The sequence below is a fragment of the Ochotona princeps genome, chromosome 9 (genome assembly GCF_030435755.1).
Source record: "Ochotona princeps isolate mOchPri1 chromosome 9, mOchPri1.hap1, whole genome shotgun sequence".
NCBI lineage: Eukaryota > Metazoa > Chordata > Mammalia > Lagomorpha > Ochotonidae > Ochotona > Ochotona princeps.
This window is the reverse complement of record NC_080840.1, coordinates 52,250,751-52,269,858: the sequence shown is the minus strand read 5'-3', so window position 1 is coordinate 52,269,858 and position 19,108 is coordinate 52,250,751. Positions and strand designations below refer to the sequence as shown.

General features: G+C 42.2%; 1 protein-coding gene across 8 annotated transcripts in view; it reads right to left on the bottom strand.

Annotated features, from left to right (window-relative positions):
- The window catches only part of DNAJC5B (DnaJ heat shock protein family (Hsp40) member C5 beta), a 65,215-nt gene extending 63,442 nt beyond the window's left edge, over positions 1-1,773 (bottom strand). For 3 of the 8 annotated variants that reach the window (XR_009246082.1, XR_009246083.1, XM_058668683.1), the window contains exon 1: positions 1,623-1,772. The gene's annotated coding sequence lies outside the window, so the exon portion shown is untranslated. Of the gene's footprint in view, positions 1-1,622 lie in introns of all 8 variants that reach the window. The other 5 variants (XR_009246086.1, XR_009246087.1, XR_009246089.1 and 2 more) reach the window with 3 other exon arrangements.
- Between the last annotated feature and the right edge of the window lie 17,335 nt (positions 1,774-19,108).

Genomic DNA, 19,108 nt, shown 5'->3' with positions numbered 1-19,108 from the left:
GTGTTGGGGAGATCCGTCACCAGGCTGAGGGCCAGAGGACTCAAGTTTTAAGCCCAGCACTAACTGGCTGGACACCCTCAGCCAAGATACCTAATCTCTTTATGCTGGCTTCTGGAAATGCAGTTGTTAGGGTGAATGACCTCTTTATTCTCCTCCAAGTCTAAAATTCTGGGACGTGTGACTAACACAGCTGTCAGTCAGAGGACATTATAGTCAATAAATGCAAGTAGAAATGACTTCCTACATTCTGGGTTTGGCTGATATTATTTTAGGTTAAGCCTAAACTTGCTTTTCAATGACTATAAAATGAATGAAGTCTGAAAATGGCCAATGAGATTCTAATTCTCAAAGTCTTAAGAGGTTGGATCATAGTCTAATAGTGAAAATGATAGTGACTTTTCTAGGTGGAAGTTCAACGTGTGCTATAAAGTTAACGTGCAAGTACATTTTGTTTCATCTGGATTTTTAATGCTTGCATACTTTGGATTAGTACTACTTTTACAGAGTGTGAGCGTCTCGGTCTTACTGGTACGTCTTGGTCTCACTGATACAATGAAAAAATGTTGTGTGATGAAGGCCAAAGAGCATTCAAGCTGCGTCCCCTCCCTTGGCTGCTCCATGGCCAGGGGGGCTCCCTGTGAGTAAGTGGTCTACCTGTCAGAACCTCACAGTGCTGTCCACCTTGGGAGCAGAGCCCTGAGCTGTGTGACTGTGCAGGCTAACTGGTCGTGGCTGCCTCAACCGTTCTGTGCTCTGAACTTTGGGGTCACCATGTGTTCAGACCCAAGGGACTCCAAGCAGGGATGAGTCAGGGCCTGGCACGCACCCTGTTCTCCGCCCTGCTGCTAAACATAACAGCTATTTGCCATCACCCGGAGCCTCTCAGGGCCCCAGGACTCCAGGAAGAAACAAATACTTTAGAAGCCAAAACCCCAAGGCAAGGTAAAGAAAACAGACTGTCCACATCCCCAGCGAGGGCTTCTCTGGCGTGGAACTCAGCGGGGGAGGAGCTGCAGCTGGCTCCAGCTGAGCTCTCTGGCTTCACTTCACAACCCTAAGGCCCTTCCCTCGCTCTTCAGAGAGTGGCCTTTTGCCTTGTAAGCCTTGAAGTTTCCCAACTGGACTTTAGAGACTGTTTCCATTGCTAACCCAGAATATGGTTTTACCTCTCCTCTTTTTGTTACTGTTGTTTGTGTTTGTTGTACTATCTTCTGCTAAAATTTGCTTTGCAGTTGGCTTAGTTTTATTTCGTTTACTCTTCCCTTGTTAGGCTGGGGGAGGAACTGTTAGAAAGAAAGACATCCAGGGAGAAGAATATCTTCAGGCACCACTTGTGGAAGGCTGCAGCAGTTTTGCATTCAGCCTTGGAGGGCCCTGCACCTTCTGCATTTTCCCAGTGATTGAGAAGAGACGGACAGGGAACTAAGAGCCCCGGAAATGATCTCATGGTCCAGCTTCTTGAAAGCCTTTGGTCTGTCTCTTCTGGCGCCACCTTTGGCCTCTCTTCTGCCCCATTTCAGCCCTTTACCCTGACATATCTGTTCCTCCTCACCTGTGGGGCTGTTCTTCTTTGCCTGTAGACACCAGCAAGCTCTGTTCTGAGCCTGGCGAGTGTCACCTACCTGAGCCTTCATCATGGCTGGCTGATGCCACCGAGCTCCTTCGGGAAGTGCTCCACCGCTCCGGTCTATGACTGACCTTCCTGGCACTGGTCTTGCTGAGGAGTTAAATCAAGCCTGGGCTGGACATTGTGATGTCACAGAATGCTTATGCCTCCCCCAATGTTCAGCTAGGCTCCCCCACCCCCACCCTGGAGGGAGCAAGAGTGAATACCAGGGCAGGTCATAATGGAACCCACGGAATTATGAGGCCTTCTTATGGGGAGAGACCCTGGGGATCCCCGAGAGATGGGGTCCTCACCAGCTCCCTTAATTTTACAAATGAGGATGCCAAGGCTCCCCAGGGTGAGGGAACAGAGCTGCCTCCAGAGCCCAGGACCCTAATGCCAGCCCTCACTTCTTACCACACTGCATTTGCATACTATTCCATCTGCGTCTTGTCAATATCAAGGTTTTCTGGTAGGCAGCTCATCAGTCGACATGTACCTAAATCCATTCACGAGAGACCATTTGGATTACGTGCATTCCTGGAGGGGTGGGTAGGATAGCAGTCTCCATGATGATATTAATTTTTCTGAGAACCAGTAGGTGCTGAGAAAGGCTGGTTCTGGTGCTAATCCAGTCTCAAGAACTCTGAGCCATCATACTGATTCTAGATGACAAGTGCTGTACCTTTTGAGTGACCACCGTTTTCCCTGAGATTGGATGATAAGCTCCATGACTCACAGAGCCTGGAATTCATGTTGACTTCAGCACCCTGTTGTGCTGCAGTATTTGCAGAGGAGGGGGCAGGAAGGACTCTCCAGAAAAGGAGTTTCTCACTAGAATGAAGCTCTTTTATCTTTTGCAGCCTTCACTTTTCTAGACCTTATCCCTTATGCTATTGAAAAAATGATCCATGTTGCAAGAGACAACCTGTCTCTGTGGGATCAGAGATAGGAGCTTTCAGAAGCTCTTAGGAGGGCAAGAGCCAATACCAACGAAGAACATTTATATCCTGCTTTGGCATTTACAAGTTGCTTTCACAAACAGCCTTTCATTTCATCCTCACGTCTTGATGAGGCAAACAGGGCATTATTTTTAGTGCAATTTTATAGATGAGAAAATTATAGTTTAAGAAGTTGCAACTTGCACAAGATCCAGAAGCTAATGAAGTGGAAAGGTTAACATGAACTCCACACTAGATCTTCCAAGTCAGCATTTTCCCTGCCACAGGACTTCTCCAGGGTGGAAAGAATGGTTATTTGGTCACAGAACACACTTGAAGGCAGCTGTGCGAAGCAGTCCTTAAAGTAATGAAGAAATTATGCTCATGGGCCATAAATACTGCTTTACTTACCTCCTAAATGTCTTCATAAAAATTTAAAGAAATGATTAATGAACACTAATGTCAAACTCTGAAATAATACAATTATTACTTTTCTACTTAACAATTCCACATCTATGAATTATCCTAAGGGAACTGTTATGGGCAGGAACAATATTTAGATAGAAAAGATTCTTTATAAGGATTCATGTAACATGTAACATGTATGTATGTATGTATGTATTTGAAAGGCAGGGTGACAGAGGGGGACAGTCAGATCTTTCATCTGCTGGTTCATTTCCCAAATGCCCACAACAGCCAGGGCTGGGCCATGTTGAAGCCAGGAGCCAGGAACTCCGGTCTCACACACAGGTGGCAGGGAGTCAAGTACTTGGACCATTATCCAGTGTCTTCTCAGGTGCCTCACCAGGAAGCCGAGTGGGAGACAGAGCAGCTAAAGCTTGAACTGGCACTCTGATGTGGAATGCCGGCGATGTACGTGGTGGCTTAACCTGCTATTCACTGGCCCTAGCAGAGGTTCTCTAAACCTTTGTTTACAGCATACAACAAACTAGAAGCTCAGTGACTGAAAACTGATAAAATAGATCATACTGACCACATGAAAATAATAGGCTCAGCCCAAGTTTTTCAGGCTGGTCATAATATTGACAACATTTTTCTTTAAATTAATTCACATAGTTTATGGAAATAGCAGTATTACAAGATACTTTCTCAATACATAAGAGATTCATTGTTAATTACCTTGAGTAATTAATTTGATAAAAGTAAATATAAAAACAAAATGATATTATTAATGGTTCCATAGATAACAGGACAGATTTCATCGAACCATTAATGATACCCTTTATTTCCAGCACAAACTTCACTTTTACATGTTACAAATCTCTTTTTCCACGGTCAATCTATAACAGCTTCAGTAACAAAGGAATGAAGTAGGTGTCTGATCCCAAATCACAGCTGCATTTAGGCATTTCTTGAGCACTCAGTCAGGAATCTGCAAAATTTACTTTAAAGGTTGCTTTGCTTATAACAGAAAAATATTAATTTTGTTAACACTCAAATGTCACTGTAACTCTGTCTTTCAAGTAAGTCTAAATGATAAATTTAAATCCTCTTTGCCTATGTTTTTTCTTGTCATTATTCCTTGCACACTACTGTGTAACAACTATTGGCAAAGGGTTTACACTCTATTAGGTGTTACACATCTTTCTGATTCAATGTCTGTGGGTCTATATCGGTTACAGGTGGATGCTATACATTATGTTAGGAGCTTAAGCAACTGTGGACTTCCATGTCTAAGGTGGGTCTAGAAACCATGTTCCATGGATACTAAGGAACACACACAGGTACTTCAAAAAGTTTGTGGAATTAAAAGATAAATCTATTTCACTGCAATATTTTTAACAAAACTCATGCATAATTGTGGTTTTTTTTTTTTTTACTTATGTAATTCATGTTTTCCACCAACTTTTTTGAAGACTGTGTGTATGTGTTGGCAAATGCAGATACCTACTCAGCTCCCTAGATTTTACGACATAAGCCTTTTATAAAAAAAAAAAAAGATTTATTTATTTTTATTGCTAAGTCAGGTGCACAGAGAGGAGGAGAGACAGAGAGAAAGATCCTCTGTCTGATGATTCACTCCCCAAGTGACCACAGTAGTTGGAGCTGAGCTAATCTGAAGTCAGGAGCCAGGAGCTCTTCCTGGTCTCCCACATGGATGCAAGGTCCCAAGAGTTTGGGCCATCTTTGACTCCCTTCTCAGGCCACAAGCATCGGGAGCTGGATGGGAAGCAGGGCCACCGGGATTAGAACCGGTGTCCTTATGGGATCCTGGCACGTTCTACTCGAGGATTTCATCTGCTAGGTTATCACACACATGAGCCTTTTAAGGGACTCTTACACACACACTCCAAAGGTGTACAAACTTCAGAGCAGAGCCTAAGAGTGGTGAGGGTAGAGGTGGGAGACATGGTAAGCACAGATTGTCAGCCCCATCCCTTAAGTTTCTGGTTCTGGAAGAGGCCCACAACCTGACTTTCTTAACAAGTTCTTAGGTTGTTGATTTGACAGCTACTGCACCTGGCTCAAGACTAGATAGAATCTATAGACACTTCCAAATGTGCAGGAAATATAATTTGGAGCCGTTAGTGTTTACCAGGAAAGAATTTATGTATCAAGAAATTTTGTTCTTATTTTTTAAAAATATTTTTTTAAATATTAAAGAAGAGGGAGGAAGTGTTGTGGCATAGCAAGTAAAATCCACCACGTACAATAGTGGCATCCCATGTAGTGACATCCTCAACAGGTGTGAATACTGGCTGCTCCACTTCTCATCTAGCTGCCTGCTGAAGTGCCTGGAAAGCAGCGGAAGATGGCCCATGACTTTGGGCCCCTGTACCCATGTGGGAGCCCTGGAAGAAGCTCTTGGTTTCTGTTTTTGAACTGGCCTAGTTCTGGCCATTGTGGCCATTTAGGGAGTGAATCAGCGATGGAAGATTGACCTCTGTATATCTCCCTCTCTCTTTCCTTAAAACAAATGAATCTTCATTTAAAAATGCCCCCCCCCCTTTTAACGGATTCATTTATTTAGCTCAAAGGCAGAGTTATAGAGAGAAAGTAAGATCTTCCAGCTGTTGCTTCACTCCCCAGATGGCTGCAGTGGCCAGGGCTAAGCCAAGCTGAAGCCAGGAACCTGGAACTCCATCCAGGTCTCTCACATGGGTGACAGGGGCTCAATTACTTGTACCACGCTTTGCTGCTTTTCCAGGCACACTAACAGGGAACCCTACAAATGGCTTTACTTTTTCCATAAAATGCTGGGTATCTGTCTATTCTGGATCTTACAAAATTAAACAGAACTATTTCCATTTTCTTTGTACCTTTCAAAATGTGAAAATCTCAATGAATGAATACCATTGATGTCTGACTTTTTAGATACTCTCACTAGTTTGACCCATTAAACACCTACGTCAGCATAGCAACCATTGCCAGAGCTAATCCCGCAAAATAGGTAAAGGATATGAACATTGTGCTACAAATTTTAATGACGTCTTAGTGACTCTGACACTGGAATCTCCATTTAAAAGATGGCACGAGAGTTCAACACAATTCGGAGAAGGTGCATCTTAATTCAGGCCCCATTTTTTCCCCTGGAGAAATTACTTCTGTTTAATAGAAGTATAAGCAAGACTGTAAAATCAGAAAGATACTGTTTGGTCTCATGTGACCCACCTCATGTGCTCACAGTCTTAATATATTTTCAAAACAAAGGTGGTATTATACGCCTCAACTGAATTCATTTTTAAACAGTGCTAATGACATTACTAAAAGAAAATGTCAGCCAAGCTTCAATAAAACACTTCTGGGCCAATAAAAAATTGAAATTATTGACTTTCAAAGGTTAAAATAATAAGTGATCATGGGTCCAAGAAATATAGCACCTGTGTCCTTAGAAACATTTTTTTTTCTGTGTCATAAATAAAATGTAGGAGACATCTTGGTTTAGCACCTACAGGGTGATTCCTATGATGCTAATGGCAGCATACTATTGACTCTTCTCTGAAGAACAAGAAGTTCTACATAGGACCAGGAACACTAACAGTAAAGAACTTATTTAAAAAATTATACTTGGTTTTGTAATACCTTTGTGTGATTCTGTTTGGCCATGACTCCCTGCTCCTTTGACAATACTTTAATTACCATTTTATTTGTTTGAAAGGCAGAAAGAGAGTAAAAGAGATTGATTTCATTTCCAAATGTCCTCAACAGTCAGGATTGAGCCAGGCTGAAGCCAGGAGCCCAGAACAATGTAGGTCCCATGTTGAGTGACAGAGACTCAACTCCTGCAGCAATTAACAGATACACATTAGAAGAAAGCAAAAATCGATGTGGAGCCAGAACTCTCAAACCAGGCATTTCAGTGTAGGATATGGGCATCCCAAATGGTATCTTAAACACTATTCCAAACACCTGCCTCTGGAAAATATTTGAACTCAAACCTAAAACATGCTGTGAAGATCTGCAACCCCAAAATTAGGAACTGATACTGGTCCAACTTTGCCACTAAGTCTCCTTCTCGGAATACATTCTGATTCTGAAATCCATGGCAGAAATCTCTCTCTCTCTCTCTCTCTCTCTCTCTCTCTCTCTCTCTCTCTCTCTCTCTCTTCCTTTTCTTGTTTTCACCCCCATTGCTCAGATCACTCCAATTATTTCTCACTTATGTGTTGGCTGTTAATTCCTGTTAAGGTAGTATTAAGAGGTGGGTCCCTGGAGCTGATATGGTGGCATAATAGGCTAATCCTCCACCTGGTAGAAATGGCATCCCATATGGGCACTGGTTCGTGTCCTGGCTACTCCACTTCCCATCCAACTCCATGCTCATGGCCTGGGAAAGCAGTAGAGGATGGCCTCAAACTATGGAACACTGCACCCATCTGGGAGACCTAGAAGAAGCTCCTGGCTCCTGGCTTTGGATTGGCTCGGCTCCAGCTGCAGCAACCATTTGGAGAGTGAACCAATGGATAGATGATGTCTCTGACTGTTTCACCTTCTTTCTGTAAATCTGCCTTTCCTATAAAAATAAATAAATAAGTCTTTTTTTAAAAAGAGAGATGGGTTCTTTGAGCAAGTGACAAGTCACTCAGGACTAGATGAGCACTTTATTAAAAGCCTAGAGGGAACTAGCTCAGGCCCTTTTCACCATTCTGCTTTGCACAGGATTTGATCCCTCTGAAAATTGCAGCTACACAGCGCAATGTAGGAAAAAAGAAAGCAGCCCTTACCAGGCACCACTCTTGCCCACGTATCGATTTTAGATTTGATCAGTTAGGAGACACTTGGGGAGCTACACATCATAATATTGTAGGAGAAGAAAAGACCCCCATGCAAAACAAGATATAAATTGCACATATGTTCTGATCTTAGGGAAACTTAGTGTGGAGAAAGGGGTTGCTCCTTGGAATACAGGAAATGTTATGCTAATTAATTTCTTCCTATGTAAGACCCTGTGATGAGATTCAAAGCACTGGGGAGGTGGTTACAAATGGTATCTGCCAGAAGGAACTCCCCAGATGAGCAAGGAGACAAGTATCAAATATCCAAATGCCAACCATTAGATTTTTGTCGGCTTTTTTAATGTCTAAAGATTTGTTTTTATTTATTTTATTGAAAAGCAGTAAGAGAGAGAAAAAGTGCTTCCCGTTCTCTGCTTCTTTTCTCAGACAGTTACAACAACCAGGTCTGGGCCAGGCTGAGGCCAAGAGCCAGGAATTCCACCCAGGTCGCTCATGTGGATGGCAGGAGTCATTGTAGTTGGACCATCATTTGCTGCCTTCCCAAGCACGTCAGCAGAAAGCTGGATCAGAAGTGGAGCAGCCGGGGCCTGGTGTGGTAGCCTAGTGGCTAAAGCCCTCAAATGCATGTGCCAGAGTCCCATATGGGCACCGGTTTGTATCCTGACTACTCCACTTCCTGTTAGGCTCCCTGCTTGTGGCCTGGGAAAGCAGTTGAGGACAGCCTAAAGCTTTAGGACCCTGCAACTGTGTGGGAAACCCAAAAGAGGCTCCAGGCTCCTGCTTTCGGATCAGATCAGATCAGATCAGGTCTTCCTCACTGTCTCCCCTCCTCTATGTGTATCTGCCTTTCCAATAAAAATAAGTAAATCTTAAAAAAAAAAAAAAAGTGGAGCAGTTGGGACTTAAGGTGGTACTCCAGTACGGGATGCCAACTTCACAAGCTTTAGCTTAACCAGTTATACCGTAATGCTGGCCCTTAAAGGAGCATTTTAAAAAAGATTTGTTTCTTTTTATTTGAAAGACGGAGTTATAGAATAAAGAGACACAGAGATTTTCCATCCGTTTGTTCACTCCCAAATGGCCACAATGGTCAGAGCTAGGTCTATCCAAAGCCAGGAACCTTCTAGGTTTCCTACAGGGGTCCAGATACCCAAGGCCTGGAGACATCCTCCACTGCTTTCCCAAAATAATCAGGGAATTAGATTACAATTAGAGTAGTATAGACTTGAGCTGTGTCCATATGGGATGCTGGCACCAAAGATGCTGGCTTTGACCCCCACAAAACAGCATTTTAATGCCACCACTTTTAAAAAAAGATTTGTTTTATTTTTATTGGAAAGTCAGATATAAAGAGAGGAGGAGAGACAGAGAGGAAGATCTTCCACCTATTGATTCACTCCCCAAGCGGCTGCAATGGCCGGAGCTGAGCCGATCCAAAACCAGGAGCCCGGAGCTTCTTCCAGGTCTCCCACGCAGGTTCAGAGTCCCAAGGTTTGGGCCATCCTCGATTGCTTTCCCAGGCCACTAGCATGGAGTTAGATGGGAAGGTAGGCCACCCGGACACGAATCAGCACCCATATGGGATTCCAGCGTGTGCAAGGTGTAAAATTTAGCCACTAGGCTACCGTGCTGGGCCCAATGCCGCCACTTTTGGAGTTAAATCCTGACTTCAAATCTTGGCCCAGTTTCTTCATCTGTGAAGCAGAAAACATGATGTAGGCTTTATAGGAGTGCTACAAAGAAGAAATGAGATCCCCAAATACAGAGTGTAGTAAGACTGAGTGAGAGAGGATGTTCTCAAGACTAAGATGGTGTGAGCTTTCCTATTCACACCAATTCCTGCTACATTCTAGGGAGGCAAGCCACACAGCGTTACAGACTCCAAGGATGGGATCATTTGAAAACTCAAGAAATAATGCCTTCAGTCAGTATCCTTGGGGAAGAGTCTTGAAGGATGACTGCTGCTTCCTTAGATGGACGAGCACGTCTCTGCGTGGTCCTTGCCTAGGGACCCTGGGCCTGCCAGGGTGATCGTGTGGAGAAGCACAGACAGAGGAGGAAGTCTGTGCATGTTGTCGTTGGCAGCACTGATGTTTGCCCCCGCTGAGTTCACTGATCCCATGAATTTCTACTTATATGTTTGCTGTGTGCTATCATGTTCATAAAAGAGTCAAAAAAGCAAATACAGGATATTTTGCATGAACGTTATTGTGAAATAATTCAAAGGCATGCACTTGCTGTTGATGACAGGCAGCGTATTATGTGCTTCTTGGCTTGTCATTCAGTCTCTGGAGTACATGTTGTAAAGGAAGAAAAGTGGGTAATTATGTTTCATAGGAACATTGGATTGAATGTTCCTTCCTTGTAGTTTTGTAAAGTAGAATTGTGGCAAGATTGTCCCCAGTTAATGCCAGGAAAAAGTGAAAAAGAGATGACTTTGTTTAAAAAAAAAAGTCCACTGGAGAAACAAGTAAAACCTGTTGAAGTTGTTTATAGTGGTTGAACATACATTGATTCCCATTAAACAAACTCCGTGCATAAGTTTGAATTATTTGGTAATGTTGATATTTAGTTGTATCAAATATTGATTAGTATGAAATTAAATATTGAGTTCATATTGGGGAGAAATAAATATTATTATTTATTATGTAATTTTTGGCACAGACACGTAAATGCAGAAGTTAATTTTTGTCTGTGACATCTGTTTTATTCATTATTTCCAAGATATGCATCAGGAAAAATCAATTAGCATGTCATTAAGGTTTAAGTACTCTGCATAAAAATGAACACTGAAAGCTTCTGACAGTCATAACACTCTGTATCTGTTTCCTTCCTGAAATATTTCTTTATTGGAGGACTTTAGGACTCTAATTACTCCCTGGCCTTTAAAAGTATCACCATATCAAACAAGTTTGATAATAAACTCTGTGTGAAGAAAGCTTGCGTCAACTCTAGTCCTTTAGGAACATTTCCAGTACCTCTCACAGGTGTGATATGTGGATACTTTAACTTTGGAGATTGAGTTGATCGTTACATAGGGAAACCGCCCAATTTTCTCCTGCACCTACTTCCTCACCTTCAAATCTCATATCATACTATTGCTCATTTCTTTGGAAATCTTTGCTAGATGTATTCATTAACTTTCTTTGTGATAATTCTTTGTGACGAAACAAAACCTTTGCTTCTTACCCCCTGGCCTGCTGGCCAGCTGAAGTAGCCCTGCTCTGAGCTGTGGGTCAAGTTCAGATCATCTCATGAGTTTCTCATTCTGTGATCTGAGTTGCAGGAGCAGTGGCTACTCAGGCAAGCTCTTCTTGAAGGTAGGTGGTGGGAGGGAATATGAGAATCTGGGAGTTAAAGCCAAACAGTGCAAAGTGTAGTTCAGGTTCATTGATCAAAACCCTCACATGGCTAGCCCTAACATCAGTAACAAGGCTAAGATATTCATAAGTGGGTGAGAAAGAGGAGACAGCATATTTGCTAGGCAGGACCTTTATTCAATAAACAGTAGTGGGTAGAGATAAGACAACAAAACAATCAGCCTTTTCCAGAAGGAGAAGCAGTCACTGATATGGTCACTCTGAAATGTCAAAAATGGACAAAAAAATTGTGCCAAAAAAATGTAAATTGGGCATCTAAGCAGGGCCAAGGGCCCAAATCCCTCTCCATGCTTGTTATTTTTCCAAGCCCACTTCCACACAGCATCTCCAAATGTTCCCAAATGGGAAATGGCCACTGCCAGAAATGAGAGAAACTACTTAACACATGGGATCACACCAGGAATTGTGAAACATAAGTCCTGCACCCACTTAGTCCTCTGACCCTGTGGTACCAGGAAGCAAGTAAAGAGGAAACCACTGCAAATTCACAGAAACAGCCACAGACCATCAACTCACCAATCAATCAGAACATTTGAAATAATTCTTTCTTTTTTTAAGGTTTAAGAAGCTAGAAGAGAACAACTTCTCTCTGGGAAAGAGTAGAAGACCCAGTGAGACACCTTCATAAGATCCTCTGGCTGAGTGATGAGGAGGTGAAAACACTGTTCATTCTTCTGCCTAGTTCATGTATTGTTCTAGAAGAGGTGACCATGCAAGCGCAGTCACTTGATAACACAATCAGGAAAAATCAGCAACAATCAGACACATATACTGATCCCTCTTCCCTAGAGAAAAGCACCGTTCCTTTTTGGAACCATTTTGATAAAGATTTTTTTCTAATTTGCTTGTTGTTTTCAAATAAAATAAAACACCAAACTAACTCAAGAAAAACAGTGGTGTTAATACTGGGATATCTCATGAAACTCAAGGTTAAGAAAGTGGACTTGAAGAGCACTGGGTGTGATAGTACAAATTGAAGTGAAAATCGGAACAATATGTGTCCGTGTGGATGCTTTCGTGTAATTATTACTGCCACGCACCCAGGAGATCAAATGCTGGGTTGTCAAGTGCCAGTCATGTTCCTCTCTCTCCCACACTGAAACTGAGCTGCTGCCATTTTGCACACAGAAAACTAGCATGTAATTGTTCCTTACACATGGCAGCCACAGGTGGATCTACATGTATCATGTGACCCGAGGGTTGCTTATCAATTGCTATTTACAAAGTCATGAAGTGACCCTGTGCAAAGGTTTCAGCCCAGTGGTGTCTCTGAGAGTCACACCAGTTAGGTCAGGGTCCTTTGAATTGCAAAATGTGGAAGGATATGCCAGGAATTAGAAAAGGTGAATTTATAGAAAGACACAGGCGCCATATCTAAAAAGTTAGGTTTTGCTCAAAGAGTGAAGGCAATCTTTTCTCCATAGGGACCTATTCGGTCTTGCCCAGCTGCCATAACAAAGTACCACAGAACAGGTACGTACGCAATAGAACTTTCGTTTTGGAGATTAGAAGTCAGCAATCAAGGTGTTGGCAGAACTGATTTCTTCTAAGGCCTTGCTTCTTGGCTTGTGCTTGGCCTCACATAGTCTCTCCTCTGTGCCCTAATCTCTTCTTATAAGGACACCGTTTGTATTCAAGTCGCTTTCATGGCTTCATTTTATCTGTATTACCATGTTAAAGATCCTGTCTACAAATATACTCATATTATGAAGAATCATGGAATAAGGCTATTCCTTTTTTCAGTCAAGAGAACATCTTGAAGTATCATTTGCAGGGGAAGTCTGGAAGAGGCATATTCTTTGAGCTTTTCTTTGCTGTGGAAGAATTTTGTTTCATTTTCAAAGACAGAGGAAAGCTTTGCTGGGTATGTTATTCTGGGCTGACAATATTTGCCTTTTAGAATCTGGACTATGTTACTCTATTCTCTTTTACCCTGTAGAGTTTCCCGTGAGAGGTCAGCTATGAGTCTTAATGCCATTTCTCTATAGGTCAATTGATTTTTTTTTCACATGCACATTTAAGAATCTTTTCCTTATGTTCGATTGAAGAGAGCTTCATTATCATGTGTAATGGTGAAGATCGCTTTTAGTCAACCCTGTTGGGAGTTCTGTTCCCCTCCTGGATGTTGTTTCCCAATTCTTTCTCCAGATTAGGGAAGTTTTCATTTACTATTTCATTGAATACATCTTTAAACTCAGCTTCTCTTTCTACGCCTTCTGGAACTCCTATAACTCTTATATTTGGCTTTTTAATGTTGTCTCTTAATTCTTGAGTACTTTTTTCTAGTTTGACCCAGCTCCACTTCCAGCTTTTTGATTGTTTCCCCATGGTGACAAGAAATATCTTCCAATCCTGAGATTCTTTCTTCTGCCTCTTTCATACCATTATTGGGACTTTCCACTAGATTTTTAATTTACCCTATTATGTATTTCATTTCCAATAATTTGTCTTGATTTTGTTTCAGTTTTGCTGTTTCTTGTGTGACATAGTCCTTAAGTCTCTGCATGTGCTTCTCATTGTTAATAAGAAGCTTTATAACAAGTGTTTTTAATTCTTTCTCCTCCATTTTCTTAATGTATTCTTCAGTTAACTCTGAGGTTGCTCCATTGCAGCAGAGTCTTCAGTAATGTTCATTGCAGCTCTGTCTCTTCTTTTGCTCTTGGTCTTTGTACTTCTGGTTAGCAGATTCTTCTCCTTAGGGCAGGTTTCTAAGCTGTGTTACACACAGGTCTACACGTCGATTTTATTGATTGCGTGTATTACCCAGTTCTTTGTTTATAGTCACTGTGTCGCTCCCTCCAACGCGTTTCAGGCCTGGGCTCTTGTACTAGGCTTGCACCACAGACTCCCTTTGCAGCCCTAGCTCCTGGCTCACCACTCTCCACCTCCTGTGATCCCATGCTGTGGCTCCAGAGTTGGTTGTACAGCCTTTCTCCCACTTCTGGTTCAAGCAATTCCCAGAATTAGGGAGACACCTGGTATCCTAAATAATTAGGTTGTCTGTGGAGCTGATCTTGCCAAAAATTGCTGGCTGTTAGGTCTGGGGGCCACCTGGACCTATCTTGGTGGAACCTGCTGGGTACTTTGTCAGTACTGTCTTCCCTGGGGGACCAGTGTAATGCACTGAGTCTGAAATGATTTTGCCCCTAGCTTAGTGCATATACAGCTCACTGCTGTCCCTCTAGTCCCTCAACCTTTGTCACATTACAGAAGATGGTGCCTGGTGTAGCATTAGTGAAGTTCTGGGTCTGCTTGCCATTAGGTCTGGGGGCAACCTGGACCTATTTTGGGTGGAATTTGCAGAATGGCATATCAAAACTGTTTTCTCTGGGGGACCAGTGCAATGCTCTGAGTTGGAAATTATTTTGCTACTGGTTTAGCACTTGCACAGCTTGCTGTTGTCCTTTGAGTCCCACAGACTTTGGCCCTGTGCACAAAATGGCGCTTGATGGCTCCTGTTGTTCCTCCAGTTCCTCAGCCTTTGCCCCACTGCACAAAATGGTGCCTAATGTGGCACTGGTGGAGTTCTGGGGCTGCCGACTATTAGGTCTAGGGGGCCAAAAGGACCCACCACGTGTGGAACCTGCAGGATGTGAAGTTGTTATTGCTTTCCCTATGGGATCAGTGCAGTGTGCTGAGCCCAAAATGAGCCTACTTCTGGCAGTCCCTCCCAATCCACAGCCTTTGCCCACTACACAAATTGATGCCCAACATAGCACTGGTAGGGATCTGGACTATGATCCATCCTGTTCCTACACTGCCCCTTGGAGTTGGCAACTGTTTCTCTGCTCATGGTAGGTCAAACAAATCAGCAGGACAGGCAGTTCTTTGCCTGTGTTCACCTCCTGAGCACCCAATGAACTCCCTTTCCCATCTGGCTGCTGCTGGAGCTCTGACTGCCACTGGAATTCAGATCACTTCTAGCCAGCTGCTACTGGGTTATCTGGTCACTGCAACACAGCTCCACTGTCGCCGCTGCTTCTCGGAGTCCAAGAATCTCCAGGCACCCCCCCTTCCACTGACCTGTCCTCTGATTTTACCTGGAGTCTGCTCTTGGGCTTCACCCTGGCTAATGATTCTGTCAGTTTAAACCTGTCTGCACCCTATGCTGCCATCTTACTTCCCTGAAATTTCAGCCATGTTAACAAAAAAAGGGGGTGAAAGATAAATGCTGGACAGGCCAAACATGCATATGTATCTTATCCAGACTGCTCATAACAATAATCTTTGATAAGTATGCAACAAATTACTGTATCAATTAGATGCAGTGTGCTATGAGAGTGATCAATTGCACACAGCTGGCGCTTCATAAACAGTTGTAGACATTTGTAATATGAATGTTAATAATCATCATATTGGAATTCATAGACAAGATGAATTTTTGAATCTGGGAGATTTTTTTGAATTCAAAGAATGTTTTTTCTACTTCCAATCTTTGTAGTAATCCTTATGAATGTTGGCTTACGGTTATTAACTTCTTGTTTGTAGAAATCTATATTTACACCCTCAAATACTGCCTCTTTCAGAGTTCTGAATTATTTTGTAAACCTAGTTTATTTGCTTTCATTAGACCACAGTCTTGAGAATTTCTAGCTTGTTTACGCATATCACTAAGCATTTTTTAAAACTAGCTTATAAAAGATTATCATGGAATAAGCAATTAAACTGAAGTTACATTAATGAAAAATTTAAATTTAACTGTTAGTAAGATTTCTTTGTTACTTCCTATTGGAGATAACTATCAGCATTGCTAATAGCTGTTTATTAAACCGATGAAAATTAATATTACCATTAAAAAGTCAAGCTACCTTTATCTGATTTCAAAAGCAAGCTTGTAAAATTAATCTGTCTTGTGTTTGCTTATCATTCAAGCATAACTCTTCTTCTACCCACACCCACTGGCTTAGTTGTTCAGCTCCAATAGGCTTTTGGCAATGGTTCTATCAGTGGCTTTCTGAATGAGAAGTCCTGCCAGTAGGACTTAAGCAACATTCTTCAAAGATTGGGATCAGGGGATTGGGCTGGGATAACACTGAAAATCAAAGAATATTCAAAGTAACAGATTAGGAGTCTAATACCATTGAAAGTTTGAGATAGAAAAACTTTCTTTTTATGTCTCCCATCACCTGGATAGTAGAGATACTTTGGTCTAATGATTACATGAATACACAGTGATGGTCTGCTTTGTAAGAGTTGCAACACACACTGTGGACTAGGGTTCCTTTCATGGGATTCACTTCACTTTGGTGGTCCCCAAATACATTGATGATAGCAGTTGTCATATTTGCAGGTGTGCTGGTGTTAATACACTCAAGGTAGTGAACACATTGTGACCATTTTTTTTCGCACAAAATACTACAGGCAATTAGTAGAGATGCAAGAGGGTTAGTCTAAAACCATGGGGCATCCACTTTTCCATTGTTTGTGCCAGCAAAGGCCAGCAACCAAGTAAATACTTCCAAAAATATTTACTCACCTGTTAGATTTTAGAGTTCATGGTGCCCATGACGAGAGGAAGAGTTATCTTTCTCATCTCTAACAAAGACATTTCATCAATCTAAATTCCTGCCTCTTTTCTTAAGCCATTCCAATCATTCCAGCTCAGAATGATCTTCTTGTCGCCTTACTCTGATTTCCCATAGTGTTTAGATGTAGTTATATACTCCCTCATAGTAACATCTGATTTTCAGTTGTCTCCCTATGTTCCTGAGGGCAAATTTAAAGGTGTTTTTTGTTTGTTTGTTTTTTGTTTTTTCTTAAAAGTATCTCCTAAGACTAAGGTCTGGGGCAAACAGTCACTCTATAACCACTGACTAAATTGACACAAATGTTTTGCTCAGGTTAATACTAAACTTGGTGTGCACTTTCAGGCCGTAACTACTCAGTAATTAGAGGGCTGTGTAGTAGCAGTGGACCTGAATGCAGCAGTAGTGGAAGAGATCTTGTCTGGGGGCTGGAAGGTGTAGGGAAGGCCTAATAAAAATATGATAAATTAGATCCACGAGAGCCAGGGGTTTATACAATCATTGGTGCATAATCTCAATTTTCCAGAGTGAAACCAGGGCCTGCAGGCAATGATTTGCTTGAAATCTCACTGTAGTCATGATAGAGTCAAGCTACATATGTTGACCAAGTCTGTGGGTTAGAAGATGGGAGCCAGCTTGATGTAGACTCCACCTTGTGATTGCCAAGTCTTCCTAATAATAACTATTATTTTAAAATTTTTTGGAGCCCTGGGCAGTAGCCTCATGGTTAAAGTCCTCACCTTGCAAGCGCTGGTGATCCCATGTGGGAGCTGGTTCTAATCCTGGCAGCCCTGCTGCCCATTCAGCTCCCTGCTTGTGGCCTGGGAAAGCAGTTGAGGACGGCCCAAAGCCTTAGGATCTTGCACACACATGGGAGGCCTGGAAGAAACTCTGGGCTCTTGGCTTCAGATTGGCTTAACTCTGACCATTGCGGCCACTTGGGGAGTGCATCAATGGACAGAAGTTCTTTCTCTCTCTGTTTCTCCTCCTCTCTGTATATCTGCCTTTCCAATAAAAAATAAATAAGTCTTTTTTTGATGCTCCTGGCACCATGTCAAATGATTTCTACATGGTAATGCATTATTACTTCATTTAATCTTCGCAACCCATCTGACTGAGGTACTTTATCAGTCAGAATTATACTTGAGACAAAGAGCCAATGGGAGACATATTAAGAGATGTGTGTGTGTGCGCGTGCGTGCAAGTACAACAAGTTTATGCAATCATGGGAGTTGGTTAGGAAAGTCTGAACTCTATGGAAGAACTCATTAGAAATGGAAGGCTTGGATTCATGGTCACGGGGTGAACCTACTGTCCACAGAAGGAATTTCTTCTACAAGGAGGCCTGGTTTGTTTGAGTCCTATCAGTTTATTGGATTAGACACGCCTAGAATGTCTGGGATGTTCTCCTTTGTTCATCAGCTGAAGGTTTAATCATATCTGTAAAACACCTTCACAGAAATACCTAGAACAATGTCTAGTTAGATAGCATCCCAGCCAAGATGATACATAAAACCATCTCAGGTCTTATTATTTCTAGCAAGTTTCTCAACTCTGAGAACTGGTTAGCAGCAAGGTCAGACCCCAGGCCTGTTGGCCCATGTGTGAGCTATGACGCATAGAGTTTCTCTGCAGAGAAACTTGGACAAGTTGCTGTAATGCTCTGAGCCCCAGAGACTTTCCTTTGTGAAGAGAACCATATTTAACACACAGTGTTGATACATGAATTACATGAGAATAGCAAGTTGTTAGCAATTGATAGTGATTCAGAAAATGTTAGTATCCTTTCCTTGTTTGTGTCACTGCGTCACATAATCCACTCACAAAAACACTGTGTTTTTGGTCTTGATCAGAATTCATGCTATGGGATGAATGTTGGCTTAGGTGCGGTTTCTCCCTAAAAATTTTCACAGCCACTGCATTAGTGTTATGGTTAGAATAGGATATAGCTCGTCAATTTGTGTGGATGCTGAAATGCTCAAGTCATAAATTAATGGTGCCAAGTGAGTGGAAACGTAATCCAATTATGGTAAACCTCATGGGGCGGTCTTTTGGTCACTGGGGATATGTCCCTAGAAAACCGTTCTTGTAAGACGGCTGGTTCTAGAAGCCGAGCTGGGACTTGCCACTCTGCATCTTGCTTTCATCTGATCCCTCCTCTAACCTACACCCACATTCCCTCGCCTTGTCAGATGCTTAAGCCAAAGACTGTGAGTCAACTCTGTAACCAGCTTGTTTTGGGTAATTCATTGTAGCAACAAAAAGGTTAACTGATACAAGTAGCTTATGCATGATCTTTCCCATGTTTCTTTGGATAATTGCTTCAACTTACTCATATCCTTTAACCTTTTCAACTCTTATGTAGCAGAAAATTGCTTCTTTTTCTTAACCAGGTATCTTACTCTTGCTTCTGCCTTACCTGAATTCAGGTCTCTTCCTATGAAAACAGTACTTCTGT